Source organism: Ambystoma mexicanum, chromosome 12 (assembly GCF_040938575.1).
Source record: "Ambystoma mexicanum isolate Mex_15411 chromosome 12, UKY_AmexF1_1, whole genome shotgun sequence".
Lineage (NCBI taxonomy): Eukaryota > Metazoa > Chordata > Amphibia > Caudata > Ambystomatidae > Ambystoma > Ambystoma mexicanum.
The window spans coordinates 644,414,949-644,436,727 of record NC_090936.1 but is presented as its reverse complement, the minus strand read 5'-3'; the positions used below and the strand labels follow the sequence as shown (position 1 = coordinate 644,436,727).

Sequence of the window (21,779 nt, the reverse complement as noted above, 5' to 3'; positions counted from 1 at the left end):
GAGGACGTATGATGAATTTAACGGTTTGAACCAATTATTGTTATTTACAGCCAATACGTGTTAGAATATGGATGAATTATTGGGGCGGGGAGAGGGGGTTTAAGAATAATGAAAAGTCAACTGTTCTATATTATTGTCAGTTATGCATTTACATGTTGAAAATCAATAAAAATATTCAAAAAAAAAAGAAAAAAGAAGGCAAAAAGGATCCTGCGTCACCAGTTCAGACCCAAATTAGTGAGAGTGAACTGACGCTGCAGGGATGTAGAAGAGACGCGGCTCACAGAGATGCAGGGCACATTGATCTATGTGATGACTGCCCCATGCCGTAATGGAAGTTGTATTTTTGAAAATTGGACTTGTAGTCCTTAATCCCCTTTCCTCCATCCTTGTAACTGAACCTTTGGCAACGAAAAATTGAGCTTCCGCTTTAACTTTAGAATAACACACAGTGACATGGCCTCAGGAGTGGGAACGCCCTGCCGAGGCCCCGCCCTATGGCGCCTCACCTCAGTCCCCTTTGAACACATTGGACACTTAGACACCAAGTAAGATAGACACAATTGATCACAGTACAAGGGTGTTTATTGAACAATGAAATGTGGTATGCAGGTTGGAAAAATGCCTAATCTAAACCTAAGTCTAAGATGGGCGCAAATGTTGACCATCAAATGAAAAATAAGGCAGTCCTAGTGGCGTAGTGTCAAAATAAAAATGGCCTATACTAAGAAACCTATTGCCAGGCCTCACAACTAATGAAAAAAAGGGGTGTGGGATATTTCTTATGAAAAGAAGAACAAGTTACTTCTTACCTTGTAACGTTCTTTCGACGGGATGTTCCTCCGACGTATTCCTCATCTTAGATATCTCCTTCCAGCTCTGCTGGCCTCGGAAAATGTGTCTCTAGCGGGTGCTGCGCGTCGACGTCCTCCGAGTCGATGTCCCTCGACAGCCGCCGTATCGACGTCGACGTCATCCTGCCTATAAAGGCCGCGCGCAGTGTCCGTTGCTCAGTTCCATTTTGTAGCCCACAATAATACTTTCTGGACTAGACTAATCACCCTGAAGGAGCGTAAGCTGCAACAACAAGGGAAGTAGAACTGCGGGGATGGATGGGAGGGTCGATGAGGAATACGTCGGAGGAACATCCCTTCGAAAGAACGTTACAAGGTAAGAAGTAACTTGTTCTTCGAAGGGATTGTGTCCTCCGACGTATTCCTCATCTTAGATAGGCTCCCATAGCAGTATTCTATTATTGGAGGAGGGAGTACTGACTTCACGCTGTCTTCTATTGATGAATAGAATACAGTACAGCCCTTCCAAACCTAGTCTCTTGACTGGAGGAGGAATCCAAATTGTAAAATCGTGTAAAGGTATGGACAGACGACCATGTAGCGGCCGCACAGATGTCTTTAACCGGCACGCCTCTTTTGAGGGCCGATGAAGCTGCAATACCTCTGGTCGAATGGGCCCTAAGGTTTTGAGGGGGTTCTTTCCCTGCCAGTTTATAACATTCCAGAAAGGCTAGAATGATCCATCTGGAAATGGTCTGCTTAGTTATTGGTAACCCCAGCTTGTGACCTGTGTAACCTACAAACAGCTGGTCTGCCTGTTTTATCCTGGCTAGTCTACTGATGTAAAAACTTAAAGCCCTTCTAGGGTCTAGCCTGTGTAACCTCTCTTCCTCTTTCCCCGGATGAGGAGGAGGATAGAAAGATGGTAGGGTAATCTTCTGAGTGATATGGAATTCAGAAACCACCTTTGGGAGGAAATTAGGCTTCACTTGCAGGACAACTTTGTCTTTGTGAAATATTGTGTGAGGGGGTTTACAAGAAAGAGCTTGTAATTTGCTCACCCTTCTAGCAGATGTAAGTGCTATTAATAAAACAGTTTTAAGGGTAAGGGAACCTTAGCGAACAAGAATGGAGTGGTTCGAAAGGTGTGCCCATCAGGAAAGTTAGTACTAAGTTTAAATCCCATAGTGGAACTTGGAATGGTCTTGGGGGATAAACATTGGTTAACCCCTTTAGAAACTGTATTACCAAGGGTAACTTGAAATAGGATGGTTCTTCCGCAGTGCGCTTAAAGATGGATAGCGCTGCGAGATAGCCCTTAATGGTGCCAACTTGAAGGCCTGAATTCGCCAAATATAGAAGGAAGGACAAAACCATTGGTGTACCACATGAAAAAGGGTCGATATACTGTTCTCTACACCAGCTGCAAAATCTGTTCCAACGGCAGCGGTATAAAGACTTTGTTGCTGGCCTCCTTGCCGAAAGCAACACCTCCATAACATCATCAGGGAGGTCCCAATCCTTGTACCTCAACCTTTCAGAAGCCAAGCGTGAAGGTTGAGGGTTTTGATGTCTGGATGGAGAACCTGACCTCCCTTCTGTGAGAGTAGGTTCTCTCTGAGTGGAAGTCGAATTGGAGAGCAGATGGACAAGTCTAGAAGGTCCGGGTACCACGTTCTCCTGGCCCAATCCGGGGCAATTAGGATCATGGTTTTCCGGAATCTTCTCAACCTCCTGATCATTTGAGGAATGACAGGGACCGGTGGGAACGCGTACAGAAGCGGAAACTCCCAGTCCACTATGAACGCGTCTCCCAGACCTCCTCTCGGGGGAAATTCCCTTGAGCAGAAAAGATCGCATTTCCTGTTGACGCTGGTGGCGAACAGATCCACCTCAGGGGTTCCCCAAAGGGCAAAGAGCTCTTGAAGGACTTCCTGAGCTAGTTCCCACTCGTGGGAGACTGTGCTCTGCTTGCTCAGAGCGTCCGCTGTCAAGTTCTTCTCTCCGGCTAGGTGAACTGCCGATAGAGAGATTCCTTCTTGGATTGTCCAAAACCAGAGCTGCATCGCCTCTCTGCACAGGGGTAGTGATCCTACGCCTCCTCTTTTGTTGAGGTAATGCATGGCCACTGTGTTGTCCGTCATTATCAATACGTTTTTCCCTTGTACAGCTGGCAGGAACGCCTTCAGCGCAAGTCTGATGGCTCTCAGCTCTAACAGGTTGATATGTAGTCTGGACTCCGATGGAGACCAACAACCGCTGATGGTCAAGTCGTTGCCGTGGGCTCCCCACCCCGTGAGTGAGGCATCCGTGACTGCTGTTATCTCCGGCCAGGGTTGCCAAAACTGTTCTCCTTTCAGAATGTTCTCCTGACAGGCCCACCACTGAAGGTCTCGAGCCACCCTGTCTGGAACCTGAAGAAGATCTGTCATTCTCCCTGAGAATTGTGACCACTGAGTCCTCAGTGCCCACTGGAGGGATCTCATTCTCAGGCGAGCCTCTGGCACTAGGAAAATGCAGGATGCCATGAGGCCTAGCAACCTCAAAAAGTCGAAGGCTGGGAGACGTTGGGCATCTTGGAACTTGGTAACCAACTGTAGAATATCTTGAGCCCTCACCTCTGGTGGCGAGGCTTTTCCCAGGGAAGTGTCCAGGATCGCTCCTATGAACTGGAGTCTCTGCGATGGTATCATTTGTGACTTCTTTAAATTGAGGGAGAAGCCCAGTCTGTGAAGGGAGTGGCACACTTGATTTAGCTGGATCTGAGCTTGTTCCGAAGAGACAGCCCTGATCAACCAATCGCCCAGGTAGGGGTAGACGTGAATCCCTTCCCTCCTTAGACTTGCCGCCACTACCGACATTAACTTGGTGAAGACCCTCGGGGCGGAGGTCAGCCCAAATGGCAGCACTCGAAATTGATAGTGAGAGTTGCCAATTGCGAACTTCAGGTATTTCCTGTGTTTGAGATGGATAGGCACATGGAAATAAGCATCCTGAAGGTCCAGAGATACCAACCAGTCCTGGAACTGAAGGGCCTGGAGGATCTGAGAAAGAGTGACCATCTTGAATTTGTCTTTCCTGAGGAATTTGTTCAATTCTCGCAAGTCCAAGATGGGTCTCAGTCATCCGTCTTTCTTTGGAATGAGAAAATAAGGGGAGTACCAGTTCCTCTCTGCTACATGTACCGGTTCTATGGCACCTTTCTCTAGCAGGTCGAAAATTTCCTGCAAGAGGAGCGGATCTGGAGCTTTCTGAGAGCTGATCCCCGGTGGATGACTCTGAGGTATGCGTAGGAGAGGCAGGCAGTAACCTTGGGCAACCGTTTCCAATGCCCAAGCATCTGACGTGATAGCCTGTCATTCCGCAGGTGTTGAGTCAACCTGCCTCCTACAGGTGTCCTGTGAGGGAAGTCCTCAGAGTGGTTTTGGAGCGGCTGATGCGGATGCCGATGGTAAAGAGGCACCTGCTGTTGCTGCGGCTTTTGAATATCTACCCCGTCCACCTCGGGCAGTTCTTCTTTGTCCCCTTTGAGCTGGACATCCTCTACCTCTTCCGAATGCGGAGTAGAAGCAAAAGGACTTGCCCCTCGCAGAGGTTCCTGTGGGACGAAAAGGTGTCTGACGGATTGCAGCGCCTAGGGATTTTGCTGCTGCTTTTGAAGTTTGCAGTTTCTCTAAACTGTCATCCGCCTTTTTCCCGAACAAAGAAGAGCCATCGAATGGCATGTTCAAGAGCCTGGCTTGCACATCAGGGGCAAAACCAGACTTTCTCAACCAGAGGATACCCTATATTTTGTAGACAGTTTTTTTATTTACTGCCGGGACGATATCTGGGGTTTCCCAGTTCGTCATAATCTTCCTCTGAAGAGCTTTATGAAAAGGCACCTCAGGGTCCTCCTGTGGGCCCTTGTCAAGAATATCCGTAAGGTCATCTTGTTGGAAAGATTGTGAAGGTGCAGACCACCCCATAAACTCTGTGATCCTGGCCATTAAGGCTCTATAGGGGGTTTCAGCATGCTCCCCCGGGTCTGGCCTAGCAAACTCCACCTCAGGGGAAGTGTCTAACCCACTTGCCTCATGTAAGGAATCATGAAGATCCTTTAACCTGCGTTCTTCAGAGGAAAATTCCTCTCTAATTGGGGTTACAGGTCCCTGCAACTCAAATGTGTCATCCTGTTCAGACAATTGACCCTCTTCCATAATTGAGGACATAGTTCTCAATTGTTCTGAACTCATAAAGGGTGTAAATCCCATTTCCAAGGCAGAGGGTGCCGAACTTGTCATAATCGGCCTCGAAAACGTTGATGTCGTCGACGCTGACGTCGAAGGCTTCAAGCGTGGCGTCGAAAACAAAGGCGGAGGCCTCGATGACCTCGACAGAACCTGGGGATAGTCACTGGGTGTGTCGTGACCGTGTGTCGAAGCTGGCGTCGAGTCGACAGACCCGTGTGTCGAAGGTCCCTTGGACAACGGCGTCGAAGACACCGACCTCGGCGTCGACGGAACCTTCGTCGACGGCGTCGACGGAACCTTCGAGGAAGGTTTGGAGGTCATAGACCTACTCGAGGGTTCGAGACGCGCTCGAGAGGTTTCCTTCGCCGGGTACTGCGACTCGCGGCGTTTTTGACCTTCGGGTCTTTCGACCAGAGCATCGCTCTCTGCAGTCTTCGAGGGGGTCAAGGCCGCTTTCTCGAAGACGCTCATCATATTTTTGCGGAATTCCTCCCATTCAGCCCGGGAACTATGTTTCGTGGGGCAAGGGATTATTTTTGGTGAAACAGAGGAAGAGGAAGACGGAGAAGGGGATCTTCGACGTCTCCTCTTCGAGTGCTTCAATCTCGAGGAGTGATGGGACCCACTCCGAGACCTGGAACGCGAATGGTGACGAGGCGACGAATGTCTCGACTTCGTCGACGAAGAAGAAGCTTTAAAAGTCTTACCTTTCTCCAGCTTCCCCCTACCCTCCTTCAGGGCCTTAGCTGTCATGGACATACAGTCCTCGCACTCCGAACAATGGTGTTCAGCTCCCAAACACCACAGACAAACTCTGTGAGGGTCAGTCAGCGACATCTTTTTCCCACAATCTCTGCATTTTTTGAAGCCGGATCGAGGAGTGTCGGTTCCGACGAAAAGCCATCGAGTACGGATCCAATAACTCGAGGTAAATAGATTAAATCCTGACAAAAAACTGAGCAACGGTATTCCGAGGCACTGAGTAAGCGCGGAAAAACGGAACTGAACAACGGACGCTGCGCGCGGCCTTTATAGGCAGGATGACGTCGATACGGCGGCTGTCGAGGGACATCAACTCGGAGGACATCGACGCGCAGCGCCCTCTAGAGAAAAATTTTCCAAGGCCAGCAGAGCTGGAAGGAGATATCGAAGATGAGGAATACGTCGGAGGACACAATCCCTTCGAAAGAAGTGTTCTCAAATAATATGTCAGGATGCGGTACTCTGGGTCTCCAAAATGGGAGCTTGGAGCACAGTATGGTCTCAGGCCTCTCCAGCACGAGATGACAGTACTAATGACAGTTCTCAGGACCATCGATGGCCAAGTCTCGTTTCACTTGAAAGTCTCTTGCCTTTGCGGCCCGATATGTTCAGATAACAAAAACAAATGTTCCTCTAACAAAAGAAAGTTTGCTTCCAAAGTTCGATATGGGTGATGGTTTCACCCCTGGGTCCCACTCTTCTGAGCTGACCCTTTTCGTATCGTATTTTACAATTCTGATAGGGTGATGGCTTCACCCCAGGTCCCCCTGTTCTGGGCTGACCCTTCTCAATTATAATCCACATGACAGATAGAGGGTGGTTTCACCCTTGTGTCCCCCACTTTCGGGCTGACCCTAATCCACAGATTTATATATCAATGTTCTTCTTGTCTTGGATGACATCTTGACCCCTGGATCTCCCTCCGCCTGGCTTGAACCTCTCTTGACTGTCAGAACTCGGGTGATGTCTTCACCCCTGGCTCTCCCTACGACGGGCTCAGACCCCTCTTGACTGCTAGTACTTGGGCGATAGCTTCATCTCCAGTATCCCTCCATTGGGTTCACCCTTTTTGAAGAAACGGCTTCTACTTCTTTCAATCAGGGTTTTAAAACACTTTTCACCCTTGAATCCCCAACTGCCCGGATCCAACCCCTCTTGATTCTTAGCCTCCCTTCACACCTCTGGGTTTACTGTGGCTATCGATCAGGAGGATAGTGGTTCACCCCTCTTCATCTTCATTGTTCACTTTCTTTATCTTTTATACAGTTCAAAGATTTCGGGATTCGCTTCCCCTTCTCTCAGAGTGCTAGTAGATCAAAGTCTTTCGATATTACTGGGATTTTTCTTGACCCTCTGTATGACCACTCTGACCTATTTGGCTGGCCTTCCTACGGCCTTCTGGTTCTTGAAGTTTCTCTCATATGGGGCTCGACCAGAGTCTCTCGAGTTAGCACCCACGTGGTACCGCTTTCCCTCTGTAACTGGTCTCCCCTTTGCAGTACCGTTGACATCTGCTGCAGGACACTTGTGCTATTGTTCATGGTCTTAGATTTTCCTCTATGAAGGTTTCGCAGGCCTGGGGCGAAAAGGGCAAGGTCACTTCTCTCCTCGCCACCCTCTCGATTCCTGCTGCCTTTCTCCTTCCTTTGAACTGCACATTGTAGCTATGCTGTTGTGCTGTCTGCTGTACCCGCCTTGCTCGCCTTGTGCTCTTTTACACCACCTTTTATCTCAGTGGGGAAAGGAAAGGGCCGTCAGGTGTCTATGGTTTATGTCAATTGCCTGACCCTCAGGTTGGGACATGTCAGGTAAAACGTTTCATCATGAGTCCGTTTTCTATCACTGTGACAAAAAGTATTCTTATTGGAAAAAGAGAGTTTTACAGTTTTCAAATGTCCTACGGAATAGAACAGAACATAGGGGATGATGGGAAGTGTAATCATGAATCACTTTTGACTGGGAGTTTAGAAAGTGGCAATAAGAGGGGCGGGTTTGGCAGGGTTTGCGAGATAAACAGGAATAAGTGGGATTGTGGGAATGGTAGTATTCTTTCTGAACAGGTTGAGAGTGCAGAGAATAATAATTAGAGACACAGGAAGAAGAATGATTGGGAGTATTCTGATGGGGAATAGGAAAGCAAGGATTCTGAGAAAGATCACCTCTGAATAGAATGAGGTGTGTAATAGATTTAGCAGAGGTGGAGGAGATGGTGGATTCAAGAAAGGGAAGTTTATCGGGTGGAAGGGAGGTCGATTTACTACAGCCTATAAAAGCCTCTGGGATCTCGTCCTCCTTGTCCCTTTCTCCTGTATAATACTGCGTCTTACCTAGGGTTTTCCCTCAAGCATAACCCCGGGTTCCCCTACCCAGATGATGGCCCCCCCACTGGTCCACCCCCAGGAAATGGATCCAACAGCAGTGGCTGTGTCATGGCCACCTGAATAAGGGATTCCAAAGGTCTTACTGGGAGAACACCCTCAGGTTTCTCACACTGCCTCATATCTAGAACAAAGCAGAAAGGTTCCTAAGAACCACCTGACCAAACTCAGCATCATGCCTGGAGCTGGTGTCCAGTGAGTAGTGCTTACAGAAGGCTGACAGAGTGGCCCAAGTAGCTGCCTTGCTGATGACATCCCAAGTAGCATGTCTCTGAAACGCGACGGCCATGGCCTTGGCTCTGGCTGCATGGGCATGCATCCCCTCAGGAACCGGCCTACCCGTGTATGCCTTTGAGATGGCCTAGACCATCCAACGAGCGATGGAAGCCTGAGAGCTGGCGGAGGAGCCCCCAAAAGTCACAAACAATGCCTAGGACTTCCTGAAGGATTTCATCCGAGAGAGATAAAACATGATAAAACCCTGCTAAGGTCCAAGGAATGCAGGGCCCTCTCTGCCTCTGACTGCGGGTTTGGGAAAAACACTGGCAGGCAGATCTCCTGATACAGATGAAATGGAGAGACCACCTTGGGCAAGAAGTTTGGTGAGTGTGCAAGATGACCATGTTGTGAAACGTGGTGAAGGGCTTGCACGAAGACAACGCCTGCACCTCGCTAACCCTGCGCGCAGTGAGAGCCACCAGTAAAACTGTCACCAAGCAGATGTCCACAGAGGCCATTGGGTCTAAAGGCTTGTGCTGCAAAGCTGCAAGAACCACATTGATGTCCCAAACTGGCTGTTATCTATGCACCAGCGGAATACAGCCTAGACAACCCCTTAAGGTGGGCCATCAAATACACATGCTCGGGGGAATTCTTGTAAGCCCCAATAGCTGCCAAATAAGTGCAGCAAGTATCCACCAGAATGAGCCAGGTGTGCTGAAAAAGTGAGTATGTCAGGCCCTTGTCACGGGCCCAATGGCAGAACCTAGTCCATTTACTGTTATACTGGGACCGAGTTGAGGGGCTCCTGCCTGCTGAATGATGTCCCAGTTGTTATCCAAGAATTGAGCACGTTGAAGCCTCAGCTTGGTCAGGAACCAAGGCGCCAACGCCACCTTGGCCGGGTCTGGATTTTCCACTGCCCCGCACTTCTGCGTTAGGAATCCCCTGCTGGAGATCTGAAGGTGGACGGGACCCTGGGAGCACAACTGCAGCAGATCCGAAACCAGGGTCTGGAAGGCCAGGGAGGGGCAATCAGGCTGAGGCCGCAACCCACTGAAGCCCAAAACTTACGGAGCGTCGGTTGGAGCAGAGGGGTGGGCGGAAACTCATAACACCTGTGGCCGTGCCAGCAGATCTGGAAGGAATCTCCCAGAGTCCCCCGACCCGTCCTGCCCATGAAGCAAACTGGGGGCACTTGGCATTCAGAGGGGATGCAAACAAATCCAGGTCCGCGAACACCCAACGCTGTAACAGGGGCAACAAGAAGTCGTTGTGCAACTACCACTAGTAGGTGTTGAACCCCAAGCGGCTCAGCTGGTCTTCTTCTCAAATAGGGTCCCCCGGGAGGTGGACCAATGAAATCCAAATCCCCTCTGACAGGGCCCATTACCAGATCGATACGCCTCCATGCAGAGGAGGGTGGGAATGAGTGTCACCATACTTGTTCAGTGAAACATTGTGGTAGAATTGTAGACCAGAAACGACATGCCCCTGATGAGGGGCAAAAATGCCCTGAAGGCCAGGCCCACTGCCCTGGGCTCGAGCAGATTTATATGCAGGAGGGCTTGCATAATGAACCATGCCCCATGAATCGCATAGCCCTCGAGAGTGGCCCCCCAGCCTGAAAGTGAGGAGTCAGTCGTCACCACCAGGGAAGGCTCCTGCCGGGTGAAGGGAGCTCCCACTGAAGCATTGCCATCCTTCCACCACCAGAGAAGATCAGGCAGTAGGAACAGTGGTATTGGGACCCTGTCTGACTGAGACCCTGTCTCCTGATCCCAACTGGCTGCCAGGTCGAGTTGGAAGTGCCTCAACTTGAGGCGAGCGTGCTGTACAGTGAGCATGCAGGAGGCCAACAGGCCCAGAATGTGCTGGACCCACCATGCCAAGGTGGTCGTGTTGGCCAGACAGTGCCCCACTGACTTGCGCAGGGACAAGAGTCTCTTGGGAGTAGGTAGCACAAGTTGAACAGTAGTGTTCTAACGTACTCCTAGGAAGAACAATCCTGAGATGGGCACAACTGTAACTTCCTCTAATTGAGGGAGAACCCCAACTGATGAAGGATATCCATCCATCCTTGGCAGGAGTGCACCACCGCTTCAGGTGACCCCGCCCTCACCAGCCACTCGTCCAAGTAAGGGTACAGATGATGGCCCTCTAAGTAGAGAAGGCCTAACACTACATTCATCAACTTCGTAAGAGTTCAGGCCAAAGGGCAGCACCATGTATGGAAAATAGTACAACATAATCTTGAACTGCAGAAACCTCAGATGTGGCTGGTAGATGTGAACATGATGGTACGCATCCTTGAAGTCCAGGGAACACATCCAGTCCCCTGCACACACAGAGTAGGTTATGTGCGTGGGAGTAATCATCTTGAAGCATCCCAGCGGTAAAGACAGATTTAGAAATGACAGGTCCAGGCCAACCGCCAGGCCAGTCTGGTTGTTCTTGGGTACCAGAAGAACATGGAATAGTAATCTGAGACCCTCTTTACAAGAGGAACCGGTTCTATCACCAGCATCTCCAAGAGCAAAAGGACCTCCTGTAAAAGAGCTGGGGATTCGATCTGATGAAGAGGAGTGGATGATAGAGGCAAAGGAAGAGGAAGACTGAAGCCCATGGAGACTACGGATAGGATCCACGGGTTGCTGAAAAGACGCTTCTAGGTGTCCTAGAACATAGCCAAACGACCCCCCAGCCTTGACGTCACTGCTGCTTGGTGTCAGAGGTGGGGGCAGAGGAGAGGGAGCATAAAAATATGCGCAATATCCTCTGCTGCTTCCTACTGTTGTCGCTGGGTGACCTGTCAGGCCTCCGTGTACTGCGGTCCCGGGAACCCCTGAAGTGGGAGAAAGAGCAGGGCTTGAACCTGGTCCTGCCCTGGCTCTGAGGGACGGATGTCTGTCCTGTTTTTTTCGGGATGGCCAGGGACTTGGCGGTTTGAGTGGAGGTTTTCTTCTTTGTCAACTCGTCATCTGTTGACGAATGAAAAACGTCCACGCCCTCGAAGGGCAAATCGAGGATCCGTTCCTGCATGTCAGGTGAAAACTTAGTGGAGTGCATCCACACCGTCCTTCTCATCTCGACCCCGAGGGACATCCCTCTGCTGGCTGTGTTGATGCGGGAGACCGAAGACCCCATTAGGTCCTGCGCAATGGCCCAGGTTTCCGTCATACCAGCCTGGAAGGATACTTGCATATCTGAAGGGAGGTCGAGGAAAAATGTCCTGAGCGCCTGCCACAACTTCTGGTTAGCTGCAGCCGAGAGGGAAAATACGTTGGCTTGCTGCAGGTGCAGTCCTGAGATGGAATAATAGCGTTTTCCCAAAGACTCAAGGATTTTCCTTGGAGAGACATCTGGAGGTGGCTCCCATGGAGGAAGACAACGAAGACGATGGTTTCGAAAAACAAGGAGGCCACAGCCACCACTGAAGAATGAGTCTGTGGGTGGGAGTCAGGAGGATTGACTCCCCGTCCGTCAGCCGAAACCTGCTGTCAACTTCTTGTTCATCTGGGCGTTGGCCCAGGGCTTCTTCCAGACCTTTCGCGCCACCTGCAGAACGTCCTTCTCGACAGGGATGCCCGTTAGGCAGAATCCTCTGCAGTACCCTTAGGGAACACTACAGACGAACAAGTTACTTACCAACTGTAACGTTCTTTCGACTGGATGTTCCTCACACGTATTCCTCATCTTATGATAATTTGTTATCTCCAGCTTTGCTGCTTCGGAAAAAAAAATTCTCGGCAGAGAGCGCTGTGCTCGAGGTCGTGGCGTTGATTGTCCCTCGACGGTCTCCGTACCGTGTCTACGGCACTGATGGTATAAGTAGCTCGAGCCGCGCCCGTTGCTCCAGTTCTGTTTTTTCGATGAACACATATAGGAGGAACACCCAGGCGTGCCCCATGACTGATGCACACTTCGTGAGAGGTAAGTGTAAGAAAACGTAAACTGTACTGAGGGGTAGGATGGGAGGGTCGATGAGGAATACGTGGGAGGAACATCCAGTCGAAAGAACGTTACAGTTGGTAAGTAACTTGTTCTTCGAATAGATTGTGTCCTCCCACGTATTCCTCATCTTATGATAGACTCCCATAGCAGTAGTAATTTTGGAGGTGGGAGTGTTAGTTTTCAGTTTTCATGGACAGAATGCAGAACTGCCTTGGCAAATAAACCCTCATTAGAGGAGGCAGTATCCAAACAATAATGTTTTACAAAAGTGTATATTGTTTTCCAAGTAGCAGCTGAACAAATATCTGCTGCCGGGACTCCCCTCTTTAGAGCAGTAGAAGTAGCCATACCCCTTGTAGAATGGGCACAAAGCCCATCTGGTGGGTCTTTTCCTGCTAACCTGTTGCATTCAGTTATGGCTAAGATGATCCAGCGGGATATGGTCTGTTTTGTTACAGATAATCCTAGTTTATAACCAGTATAACCCACAAATAGTTGGTCATCTTGCCTCAGTTTAGCCATTCTTGAGATATAGAAGGTAAGAGCCCTCTTGGGATCTAGTCTGTGCAATCTCTCCTCTTCCTTTCCCAAATGAGGAGGAGGATAAAAAGTTGGTAATATTATCTTTTGCGACAAATGGAAGTCTGAAACTACCTTTGGTAAAAAGGAAGGTTTAACTTTATCCTTATAAAAAGTAGTAAATGGCGGTTTGCATGAGAGAGCCTGAAGTTCGCTAACCCTGCGGGCTGATGACAAGGCCACAAGAAGAACAAGTTACTTCTTACCTTGTAACGTTCTTTCGACGGGATGTTCCTTCCGACGTATTCCTCATCTTAGATATCTCCTTCCAGCTCTGCTGGCCTCGGAAAATGTTTTCTCTAGAGGGCGCTGCGTGTCGACGTCCTCCGAGTCGATGTCCCTCGACAGCCGCCGTATCGACGTCGACGTCATCCTGCCTATAAAGGCCGCGCGCAGCGTCCGTTGCTCAGTTCCGTTTTGTAGCCCACAATAATACTTTCTGGACTAGACTAATCACCCTGAAGGAGCGTAAGCTGCAACAACAAGGGAAGTAGAACTGCGGGGATGGATGGGAGGGTCGATGAGGAATACGTCGGAGGAACATCCCGTCGAAAGAACGTTACAAGGTAAGAAGTAACTTGTTCTTCGAAGGGATTGTGTCCTCCGACGTATTCCTCATCTTAGATAGGCTCCCATAGCAGTATTCTATTATTGGAGGAGGGAGTACTGACTTCACGCTGTCTTCTATTGATGAATAGAATGCAGTACAGCCCTTCCAAACCTAGTCTCTTGACTGGAGGAGGAATCCAAATTGTAAAATCGTGCAAAGGTATGGACAGACGACCATGTAGCGGCCGCACAGATGTCTTTAACCGGCACGCCTCTTTTGAGGGCCGATGAAGCTGCAATACCTCTGGTCGAATGAGCCCTAAGGTTTTGAGGGGGCTCTTTCCCTGCCAGTTTATAACATTCCAGAATGGCTAGAATGATCCATCTGGAAATGGTCTGCTTAGTTATTGGTAACCCCAGCTTGTGACCTGTGTAACCTACAAACAGCTGGTCTGCCTGTCTTATCCTGGCTAGTCTACTGATGTAAAAACGTAAAGCCCTTCTAGGGTCTAGCCTGTGTAACCTCTCTTCCTCTTTCCCCGGAGGAGGATAGAAAGATGGTAGGGTAACCTTCTGAGTGATATGGAATTCAGAAACCACCTTTGGGAGGAAATTAGGCTTCACTTGCAGGACAACTTTGTCTTTGTGAAATATTGTGTGAGGGGGTTTACAAGAAAGAGCTTGTAATTCGCTCACCCTTCTAGCATATGTAAGTGCTATTAATAAAACAGTTTTAAGGGTAAGGAATCTTAACGAACAAGAATGGATTGGTTCGAAAGGTGTGCCCATCAGGAAAGTCAGTACTAAGTTTAAATCCCATAGGGGAACTTGGAATGGTCTTGGGGGATAAACATTGGTTAACCCCTTTAGAAACTGTATTACCAAGGGTAACTTGAAATAGGATGGTTCTTCCGCAGTGCGCTTAAAGATGGATAGCGCTGAGAGATAGCCCTTAATGGTGCCAACTTGAAGGCCTGAATTCGCCAAATATAGAAGGAAGGACAAAACCATTGGTGTACCACATGAAAAAGGGTCGAGATTCTGTTCTCTACACCAGCTGCAAAATCTGTTCCAACGGCAGCGGTATAAATACTTTGTTGCTGGCCTCCTTGCCGAAAGCAACACCTCCATAACATCATCAGGGAGGTCCCAATCCTTGTACCTCAACCTTTCAGAAGCCAAGCGTGAAGGTTGAGGGTTTTGATGTCTGGATGGAGAACCTGACCTCCCTTCTGTGAGAGTAGGTTCTCTCTGAGTGGAAGTCGAATTGGAGGGCAGATGGACAAGTCTAGAAGGTCCGGGTACCACGTTCTCCTGGCCCAATCCGGGGCAATTAGGATCATGGTTCTCCGGAATCTTCTCAACCTCCTGATCATTTGAGGAATGACAGGGACCGGTGGGAACGCGTACAGAAGCGGAAACTCCCAGTCCACTATGAACGCGTCTCCCAGAGCTCCTCTCGGGGGAAATTCCCTTGAGCAGAACAGATCGCATTTCCTGTTGACGCTGGTGGCGAACAGATCCACCTGAGGGGTTCCCCAAAGGGCGAAGATCTCTTGAAGGACTTCCTGAGCTAGTTCCCACTCGTGGGAGACTGTGCTCTGCCTGCTCAGAGCACAGTCAAGTTCTTCTCTCCGGCTAGGTGAACTGCCGATAGAGAGATTCCTTCTTGGATTGCCCAAAACCAGAGCTGCATCGCCTCTCTGCACAGAGGTAGTGATCCTACGCCTCCTCTTTTGTTGAGGTAATGCATGGCCACTGGGTTGTCCGTCATTATCAGGACGTTTTTCCCTTGTACAGCTGGCAGGAACGCCTTCAGCGCAAGTCTGATGGCTCTCAGCTCTAACAGGTTGATATGTAGTCTGGACTCCGATGGAGACCAACGACCGCAGATGGTCAAGTCGTTGGCGTGGGCTCCCCACCCCGTGAGTGAGGCATCCGTGACTACTGTTATCTCCGGCCAGGGTTGCCAAAACTGTTCTCCTTTCAGAATGTTCTCCTGACAGGCCCACCACTGAAGGTCTCGAGCCACCCTGTCGGGAACCTGAAGAAGATCTGTGATTCTCCCTGAGAATTGTGACCACTGAGTCCTCAGTGCCCACTGGAGGGATCTCATTCTCAGGCGAGCCTCTGGCACTAGGAAAATGCAGGATGCCATGAGGCCTAGCAACCTCAAAAAGTCGAAGGCTGGGAGACGTTGGGCATCTTGGAACTTGGTAACCATCTGTAGAATATCTTGAGCCCTCACCTCTGGTGGCGAGGCTTTCCCAGGGAAGTGTCCAGGATCGCTCCTATGAACTGGAGTCTCTGTGATGGTATCATTTGTGACTTCTTTAAATTGAGGGAGAAGCCCAGTTTGTGAAGGGAGTGGCACACGTGATTTAGCTGGATCTGAGCTTGTTCCGAAGAGACAGCCCTGATCAACCAATCGTCCAGGTAGGGGTAGACGTGAATCCCTTCCCTCCTTAGACTTGCCGCCACTACCGACATTAACTTGGTGAAGACCCTCGGGGCGGAGGTCAGCCCAAATGGCAGCACTCGAAATTGATAGTGAGAGTTGCCAATTGCGAACCTCAGGTATTTCCTGTGTTTGAGATGGATAGGCACATGGAAATAAGCATCCTGAAGGTCCAGAGATACCAACCAGTCCTGGAACTGAAGGGCCTGGAGGATCTGAGAAAGAGTGACCATCTTGAATTTGTCTTTCCTGAGGAATTTGTTCAATTCTCGCAAGTCCAAGATGGGTCTCAGTCCTCCGTCTTTCTTTGGAATGAGAAAATAAGGGGAGTACCAGCCCTTGTTCCTCTCCGCTACAGGTACCGGTTCTATGGCACCTTTCTCTAGCAGGTCGAAAATTTCCTGCAAGAGGAGCGGATCTGGAGCTTTCTGAGAGCTGATCCCCGGTGGATGACTCTGAGGTATGCGTAGGAGAGGCAGGCAGTAACCTTGGGCAACTGTTTCCAATGCCCAAGCATCTGACGTGATAGCCTGCCATTCCGCCAGATGTTGAGTCAACCTGCCTCCTACAGGTGTCCTGTGAGGGAAGTCCTCAGAGTGGTTTTGGGGCGGCTGATGCGGATGCCGATGGTAAAGAGGCACCTGCTGTTGCTGCGGCTTTTGAATATCTACCCCGTCCACCTCGGGTAGTTCTTCTTTGTCCCCTTTGAGCCGGACGTCCTCTACCTCTTCCGAATGCGGAGTAGAAGCGAAAGGACTTGCCCCTCGCAGAGGTTCCTGTGGGACGAAAAGGTGTCTGACGGATTGCAGCGCCTAGGGATTTTGCTGCTGCTTTTGAAGTTTGCAGTTTCTCTAAACTGTCATCCGCCTTTTTTCCGAACAAAGAAGAGCCATCGAATGGCATGTTCAAGAGCCTGGCTTGCACATCAGGGGCAAAACCAGACTTTCTCAACCAAGCGAATCTCCTGGTTGTTGTACTTGCCGCCATTGCTCTGCTGATACTGTCAGCCGAATCAATGCCCGTCTGGAGGGATTCGCACATAGCGTCTTTACCGTCCTGTATGATATTCAGGAACGCCACCCTTTCTTCTCCCTCCGGGATGCAGTCAGCCGCTGTAGAAGCACACTCCCAAAGTGTATGGCTGAATTTAGCAAGGGTGCAAGTAGCATTAACAGATTTTAACGCCATGCTACATGCCGAAAAAACTTTCTTTGATATAGCATCATATTTTTTATCGTCCCTGTCCTGTGGGACGGTAGGATAAGCCGTCTTGACATCGGTAGAAGATGCTGCCTGTACCACCAGACTTTCTGGGGATGGGTGTTTTGACAAAAACTCCGGGTCTGTAGAAGATACCCTGTATTTTGTAGACAGTTTTTTATTTACTGCCGGGACGACATCTGGGGTTTCCCAGTTCGTCATAATCTTCCTCTGAAGAGCTTTATGAAAAGGCACCACAGGATCCTCCTGTGGGCCTTTGTCAAGAATATCCGTGAGGTCATCTTGTTGGAAAGATTGTGAAGGTGCAGACCACCCCATAAACTCTGTGATCCTGGCCATTAAGGCTCTATAGGGGGTTTCAGCATGCTCCCCCGGGTCTGGCCTAGAAAACTCCACCTCAGGGGAAGTGTCTAACCCACTTGCCTCATGTAAGGAATCATGAAGATCCTTTAACCTGCGTTCTTCAGAGGAAAATTCCTCTCTAATTGGGGTTACAGGTCCCTGCAACTCAAATGTGTCTTCCTGTTCAGACAATTCACCCTCTTCCATAATTGAGGACATAGTTCTCAATTGTTCTGAACTCATAAAGGGTGTAAATCCCATTTCCAAGGCAGAGGGTGCTGAACTTGTCATAATCGGCCTAGAAAACGTCGATGTCGTCGACGCCGACGTCGAAGGCTTCGAGCGTGGCGTCGAAAACAAAGGCGGAGACCTCGATGACCTCGACAGAATTGGGATTCTACTCGACAATCTCGAAGCCATCGTCATCGAGGACCTGGGGATAGTCACTGGGTGTGTCGTGACCGTGACTTTTCTTGGCGTCGACGGAACCTTCGAGGAAGGTTTGGAGGTCATAGTCCTACTCGAGGGTTCGAGACGCGCTCGAGAGGTTTCCTTCGCCGGGTACTGCGACTCGCAGCGTTTTTGACCTTCGGGTCTTTCGACCAGAGCATCGCTCTCGGCAGTCTTCGAGGGGGTCGAGGCCGCTTTCTCGAAGACGCTCATCATATTTTTGCGGAATTCCTCCCATTCAGCCCGGGAACTATGTTTCGTGGGGCAAGGGATTCTTTTAGGCGAAACAGAGGAAGAGGAACACGGAGAAGGGGATCTTCGACGTCTCCTCTTCGAGTGCTTCGATCTGGAGGAGTGATGGGACCCACTCCGAGACCTGGAACGCGAATGGTGACGAGGAGACGAATGTCTCGACTTCGTCGACGAAGAAGAAGCTTTAAAAGTCTTACCTTTCTCCAGCTTCCCCCTACGCTCCTTCAAGGCATTAGCTGTCATGGACATACAGTCCTTGCACTCCGAACAATGGTGTTCAGCTCCCAAACACCACAGACAAACTCTGTGAGGGTCAGTCAGCGACATCTTTTTCCCACAATCTCGGCATTTTTTGAAGCCGGATCGAGGAGTTGTCGGTTCCGACGAAGAAGCCATCGAGTACGGATCGAATAACTCGAGGTAAATAGATTTAACCTGACAAAAACTGAGCAACGGTATTCCGAGGCACTGAGTAAGCGCGGAAAAACGGAACTGAGCAACGGACGCTTTATAGGCAGGATGACGTCGATGTCGATACGGCGGCTGTCGAGGGACATCGACTCGGAGGACGTCGACGCGCAGCGCCCTCTAGAGAAAAAATGTTCCGAGGCCAGCAGAGCTGGAAGGAGATATCTAAGATGAGAAATACGTCGGAGGACACAATCCCTTCGAAGTACAGTTTTTAATGTTAAGAGCCTCAATGGGCAGGAATGCATAGGCTCAAAAGGTATACAAGTCAAGAATTTTAGTACTAGAAGCCCCAAGTTGGGACATGAAAAGGTACTGGGGGGTATACATTAGTAAGCCCCTTTAAGAATTGAATGATCAATGGAATTTTGAAATATGAAACCTCTTCTGAGGTGCGCTTGAAAATGGACAGCTTAGCAAGGTATCCTTTAATTGTCCCTATCTGGAGCCCCAGATTGGCTAGATGCAGTAGGAAAGAAAGCACCATTGGGGTGCCACATTGAAAAGGGTCCACATTCTTATCTTTGCACCAGTTACTGAACTTGTTCCAGCGACATCCGTATAAAGATTTTGTTGCTGGCCTTCTGGCCGAAAGCAAGATGTCCATTACGTCATCTGGAAGATCCCAATCCTTGTATCTCAACCTCTCAGAAACCATGCGTGAAGGTTGAGTGTCTTGACCTCTGGATGGAGAACCCGACCTTCCTCTTGCGAGAGAAGATCCTCTCTTTGCGGAAGACGTATTGGAGGGCAGATGAACATGTCTAGAAGGTCCGGGTACCACGTCCTCCTGGCCCAATCCGGGGCAATTAGGATCATAGTTTTCCTGAACTTTCTCAACCTTCTAATTACTTGAGGAATCACGGGGACTGTGGGAAACACGTACAGCAGTGGAAACTTCCACTACACTACGAATGCGTCTCCCAGATCTCCTCTTTGAGGAAATTCCCTTTAGCAGTACTGCTCGCACTTCCGATTGATCACAGTGGCGAACAGATCCACTTGATGGGTTCCCCAAAGGGCGAGGATCTCTTGAAGGACTTCCTGAGCTAGCTCCCACTCGTGGGAGACTGTGCTCTGCCTGCTCAGAGTGTCTGCCGCCGTGTTTTGCTCTCCGGCTAGGTGAATTGCCAATAGAGAGATTCCTTCTCGTATTGCCCAGAACCAGAGCTGCATTGCCTCTCTGCACAGTGGTAGTGACCCTACTCCTCCTCTCTTGTTGAGGTAGTACATGGCCACTGTGTTGTCCGTCATTATCAGGACATTCTTTCCCTGTACAGAGGGCAGAAAGGCCTTCAGCGCTAGTCTGATTGCCCTCAGCTCCAATAGGTTGATGTGTAGTTTGGACTCCGATGGAGACCAACGACCGCTGATTGTCAGATCGTTGGTGTGTGCTCCCCACCCCGTGAGTGAGGCGTCCGTCACTACAGTTATCTCCGGTCATGGTTGCCAAAAGTATTCTCCCTTGAGAATGTTGTCGTTGCAAGCCCACCATAGTAGATCCTGAGCAACTGCGCTCGGGACTTGCAGAAGATCCGACATATTCCCTGAGAACTGGGACCACTGAGTTCTGAGTGCCCATTTAAGGGATCTCATTCTCAACCTGGCCTCTGGTACTAGGAAAATGCAGGATGCCATGAGGCCGAGCAACCTGAGAAAATCGAAGGCGGTAGATGTTGGGCATTCTGAAACTTCGTTACCATCTGCTGGATGTGGAGAGCTCTCACTTCGGGAGGCGAGGCTTTTCCCGATTAAGTATCCAAGACTGCTCCGATAAACCGGAGTTTCTGGTTTGGTATCATGTGGGACTTCTTGAAATTGAGGGAGAAGCCCAGTTTGTGGAGGAAGTGGCAGGTGATCGAAAGATGTTCCTGAGCTTGTTCTGGAGAACTTGCTCTGATCAACCAGTCATCCAGGTAGGGATATATCTGAATAACCCCTCTCCTGAGACTTGCTGCCACAACCGCCAACAGTTTGGTGAAAACCCTTGTGGCGGAGGTCAACCTGAATGGCAGAACTCGAAACTGATAATGGGAATTGCCAATCGCGAACCTCAGGTACTTTCTGTGCCCTGGATGGATTGGCACATGAAAGTAAGCATCCTGAAGGTCCAATGATACCAACCAGTCTTGGAGTTGTAGAGCCTGAAGGATCTGAGAAAGGGTCACCATCTTGAACTTGTCCTTCCTGAGGAACTTGTTCAGGTTTCTTAAGTCCAAGATGGGTCTCAATCCTCCGTCCTTTTTTGGGATGAGAAAGTATGGGGAGTACCAACCCCTGTTCCTCTCCGCTACAGGTACGTGTTCTATGGCACCTTTCTCTAGCAGGGTTAAAATTTCCTGCAACAGGAGCGGGTCTGGAATTGTTACGGAGTTGGCTCCCGGTGGATGATTCTGAGGCCTTTTTAGAAAGGGGAGACAGTAACCTTGAGCTACTGTTTCCAGTGCTCAAACATCTGAGGTAATGCCTCGCCATTCCTTCAGATGTTGAGAGATCCTGCCTCCCACTGGTGTCTTGTGGAGCAAGGACTCAGAGATTTGGAGGCGGCTGCAGGAGTGGCTGAGGGAAAAGATGCCGCTCCTGAGGCTGATTTCGCATCTCTTCCTCGTCCACCACGAGGGAAGTTTTTTCTGCCTCTTTGAGAAGCCTGTCCTCTTCCTCTACCAAATGAGGAGTAGTAGCGAAAAGAACGACCTCTCCAGGAAGATGATCCTGAATATGTTTTCTGAGGCTGGCGCATGGAGGCACTAACAGATTTAACTGCCGCTTTCGAGGTCTGGAGTTTTTCTAGGCTTTCGTCAGCCTTACTGCCCAACAGCCTCGAGCCATCAAAGGGCATGTTAAGGAGTCTGGATTGCACATCCTGTGCAAACCCCGATTTCCTCAACCACGCAAATCTGCGCAACACAGTGCTTGTAGCCATGGATCTGCTGATGCTATCAGCAGTATCCAGTCCAGACTGGAGACATTCCCCCATTGCCTCCTTTCCATCTTTGACTATATTCAGGAAGCCTTCCCTTTCCTCGCCTTCCGGAATATGCTCAGCCGCCGCCGAAAATACAGTCCCACAGGGTATGGGTAAACCTGGCCAGGGTACAGGTGACATCTGTCGATTTCAGGG

The 21,779-nt window shown here is 49.8% G+C and overlaps 1 protein-coding gene across 4 annotated transcripts in view; it reads right to left on the bottom strand.

Annotated features, from left to right (window-relative positions):
- The window catches only part of KMT2E (lysine methyltransferase 2E (inactive)), a 3,564,841-nt gene that overhangs the window by 1,113,932 nt on the left and 2,429,130 nt on the right, over nucleotides 1-21,779 (bottom strand). The window lies entirely within an intron of this gene.